Source organism: Xyrauchen texanus, chromosome 32 (assembly GCF_025860055.1).
Source record: "Xyrauchen texanus isolate HMW12.3.18 chromosome 32, RBS_HiC_50CHRs, whole genome shotgun sequence".
NCBI classification, from domain to species: Eukaryota; Metazoa; Chordata; class Actinopteri; order Cypriniformes; family Catostomidae; genus Xyrauchen; species Xyrauchen texanus.
The window spans coordinates 11,128,299-11,132,733 of NC_068307.1; the positions used below are offsets into that span (position 1 = coordinate 11,128,299).

Consider the following 4,435-nt stretch of genomic DNA (forward strand, 5'->3'; position numbering starts at 1 on the left):
AATTAACAAGGGCAGGTGAAAACAATGAACAGTGAACACGAGGGAATACAAGACTGTGGAGCTACAAAAGGGACAAAAGTGAAAACTAAGGAGTACAAAAGTGACAAAAATGGTAAACAAAAGGGCAACAGTGGAACAAGACAGGGTATACACAACATTTATCATAAATATACTTCCATACAGGAAACCCATTTCATTAGGTGCCACTAGTGGTGCTATAATGACATCTTTAATTAAGCAAAAGGTTGAAACTAATATAAAATGAAGATGTGAATTTCTTAATCTAATGGCAGAAGAGGAATCCATCAAGAATATTTGCTTCTATGCATGAAAGCCTGTTGATGGTACCACCTCAGCAGTCCTGAAGTTGGGCAATGACCCAATGGAGAAGAAATTACAACACATTTACCGGACTGCAGAGTATTTTGACCCTGGTGAGCCAGTGTAAGGCTACAACCACTGCACTTTCATCAGCAGCATTCTGGTGCCTGGGGCCCCCCTCACCACACATTTCATTGGATTAAATCTACACCGCTGCGGCTTTGAAAGGGGCAGTGAAGCAGCAAGTTTTTGTTTATGTGCCTGTTTACATTCTGTAAGTGCATTTGAGTCCTGATTCATCAGTTCAGTTTATGAACAATAGAGGTAGTGTCAATGTTGTAGTTGCCATCATTGTGTTTTGTGTTTTCCAGATCCATAACACGTATAGTTTTTCATTAGATATATTAATGACGAGATACTGTAGCCAAAGATTATCCTCATCTTTCAAATGCTGCAGTCCTAGCTAGAGCCAAATTCTTTTTCACAGCCAAATTTGAAGGGCTAAACCTTGAATAAATCATATTTAATGTGCACTTACACTTCTAGGCTCAACAACATGAAAACTTTCATAATGCAATCTCAACATAAACTGCATGCTGTTGCCACCATACAATGTATCAATCATTATAACCAAACACCAGGCACGTGCAGAGGGGGGGGCGTTGGGTGCTTGAGCACCTGCCCCTTTGCCCCTTGGTGCCCAAAGTGCCCTTTTGTCAAATAAAAAATTCCTCTCATTTTTTTTATTTATTAAAGGCCCTTTTGTGAATGCCTGCCTATGCCAAATCTAAATATTAGTAAAATGTATGATTAATAATTTAGCCTTAAATAAAATGATCCAGATGATGACCTTTCACCTGACGACGACCTCATCCGGGACTATTCCTCACGCCGCACGGCCGCAGCACGCGCATTTTTTAATTACCGGAAGATATCTTCAACACCGCGACCGCGGCAGCTGGTAAGTGGGGATTCATTCCCAGTGAAGTGATTTTGATGTTTATTTACTTATTATTTTACAAGAACGACGTGAAGAGAGCATGCAGATATGTTGTAAATATTGCTGTGTGTAGCCTGTAGAAGTAACGTTACGTTAGCTTGCTGTTTGAGGGAGAAAAGTTTCACTCACAGGCGTCGAGGGGTCTTGTCTTTTTATGCCTTTTGACTAAATTAAACTATATTATTATTATTTCAGTATTTATTTAAAAAAAAATGTAGAGTGCCTTAAAATAATTATCACAACAACACTGATAAGGCTTATACTGATTTTCTCATTCTCTGAATTATCATTATAAAAATAAAACAATTCAGAACAGGATTAAAATATAATTATATTTTAAATGACAAAAATATTTTCTTTCTACAACAGCAAAGACCACTATTCAGAGATGCTTTAAAGGAGGAGATAATTCCAAATGGGAAATATTGCATGCCTTCCATTGCCTGACAGTCCCAGAGAACTGGAAAACAGCTAGCATTCCAACAGCAGCACTCCAAGCTGTGAAGAAACTGTGCCAGTTCTACAATATTGAAGATGAAGACAAATTGCAGACAGAATTGAAGGTCTTCCATACGTCATACTCATGCCCACCACCAGCCAATGTGTCCTCTATTCTGTCAGTGGTCAAGGAAACCAATGCACATCTAGTTTTCCCCAACATGACTCTGCTGCTGAAGACATATGGCACACTTCCGGTGTCCACAGCAACTGTGGAACGTTCCTTCTCAAAACTGAAGCTTGTGAAAACCAAACTTCGCAGCCTTTGCAAAGAGGAGAGATTGTCTGACCTTCTTCTGTTGGCCATTGAGAAGGACATTCCAATAAATGACAATAATGTCATTAACATTTTTAGGGACATGGCCAACAGGAAATTTCTGTTATAAAAGTCTACAACAACTCATCAACACTTATTGGTAAGATTAATGCTACACTGTGATTTTTAGTAGGTGCCAACAGAATGAACACACACATACACATTTTAGTTTCTTTATTTATATTTTTGATTAGACATAATCAATCAAAATCCAACTACATCTCAGAGTCACAATGCAACTTGAAATCATGATCACAGTATTGTGTACTGTAGACAGACAAGCACACACACCTCTGTCTATATAGATGTTTGTGTCTCACTCTCACCCCTGCCATGGCCACCATCATCCTATCCCCCATTAATGTTTTTTTTTTTCTCAGATAATTTTACTTTTTGAATCTGGTATCTTATTTTCTCTACCTGCAGCTCTTGGTGTGCAGCAGCCTCTGTGAGCATCTCCCTCTTATTTTCTTGGAGCAGTCAGCCTTGGCAGGTCAGTGAGCCAGTTCCAAACACTCTCAGCAATCTTTACATCTTGTCATATCTGTCAAACATATTTTACTAGATTGTCCTGGTCTTAACACAAGTAGAATGCTCTTTTATGAAGTTACCTCGTTAAAGGACTTATTTAATGAGATTGTGCCTGAAAAGGTTTTGGATTTCTTATCATATATTAATCTTAAAAAAATATTGTATAATATGACTTGCTATTTATATTTGTTTTGTTTTTATTGTATTTATATGATATTTGTTTTTTGTAATTGAATTCTTGCCATGAAAATAGCTTTGATCGCTGACATGGCATTAAATAAAACATACTACTACTACTACTACATCTTGTCATGGTAACATAACAATTGTTTAATCAGCTAATATATCTCCTATATGTTTGTTGTTTTAATGTCTACAGTCTCTCAGATCAACTCCAGTATTAGCAGCAGCAACAACAACAGCAAAGGCAGCATACTCACTCAAGGAATTTAGTAAGATTTTACCAGAACAGGTATCACATTAATGTACAAAATCTGTTGTATTTGCTGTAAAATAAAATTGCTGTATTTTTTCTGTTTGCTTTGTTTTTGTTTTTATTATATTAATGGAACTCTTGTATTTTTGTAATTCAGTTTTTGCCATCAAAATAGCCACAAATGCTGACATGGCATTAAATAAAACTATACTCTACTGTACCGAAACATGGGCCACGTTGATTTTACTATAACGGCTGTTCTTAATTATTCTGTATAACAGAGAAGAAAAAGCCATCAGGTTGGTACAACTTAAGACACTTCAGTTTCTAATTATTCTGGACAGAAAATATTTTTTTAACTTTTAAACTTAAAATTGTCTTTTCTGTTCTGTTTCTTTTCCAAAACTGCATCACAGCATTTGCTGCCGTATCAATACAGAATAATCCGTATCGATACGCGAATCAGCAAGGAATGTGTCACGATATATTACTGTATTGATATTTTGAGCACCGCGCTATTTAAAGCCTTGTTCCATGTGCCCCTTTTATACTTTGAGCACCTGCCCCTCCAAAGGTCTCTGCACGGCCCTGCCAAACACACCATCCATCAACCATTTACAGTACCAGTGCACACTCATTTCTCTATCAATGGACTTGCTTAATTCAGTAATTATGGTTTGAATTCACAGTACACTCTACATCAGAATATGTTGATTTTTAATGATTCCTCCAGACAAAAGTCCAAAACAATCATCATGTGGTTGAACAAGTTGAAAATGTCTTGTTCGCTTTTATTCTATGTAAAAAACAGACATGTAGGAAAGGTTCTTTCATCAACAATGTTTACAAAAATGCTGTGCCTTTCCACGATTGTTTTGGTCCTTTTTAATGGAGTCCACTGTTTCCAGATAAAAAGGAGCCATTAACAGAAATGCAACATGCAAAAACAAGCATGCACGATGCCAAGTAATCATTATCCACTCTAGAAGTTGTTGCTAAATAAACACTTCAAATGAAGAAAACTCTCTCAGGATGGTGCATTCAGTACACATAGGCAACAGCAAATGAGCACCTGCTCAATGTTTAAATCTGTAATGGATGGAAACATAAAGATTTGACATTGAGTGTAAACAGTCTATCTGTACATTTGAATTATTTTAGTCTAATGAGGTGAGTCTCAACAGGAATGACGAATAAGATACTTTGATTTGGAAGATATCACATATGCCACAGTTCTTTCTAATGGTAATTGTTTGTCAGCCCATGGAAATTGTATATTTTAGTTGTGTTGTTAACAGTGTGCAAGAAATGCTGCTGACTAATGATCACTTAG

The 4,435-nt window shown here is 36.7% G+C and overlaps 1 long non-coding RNA gene across 1 annotated transcript; it reads left to right on the forward strand.

Moving 5' to 3' along the window:
• The first annotated feature begins 1,055 nt into the window (after nucleotides 1–1,055).
• LOC127625746 (uncharacterized) lies at nucleotides 1,056–3,317 on the forward strand. The gene is made up of 4 exons (XR_007968357.1): nucleotides 1,056–1,282; nucleotides 1,691–2,235; nucleotides 2,562–2,628; nucleotides 3,046–3,317. It is a non-coding gene; the product is annotated as an uncharacterized LOC127625746 (long non-coding RNA).
• The last annotated feature ends 1,118 nt before the right edge of the window (nucleotides 3,318–4,435 follow it).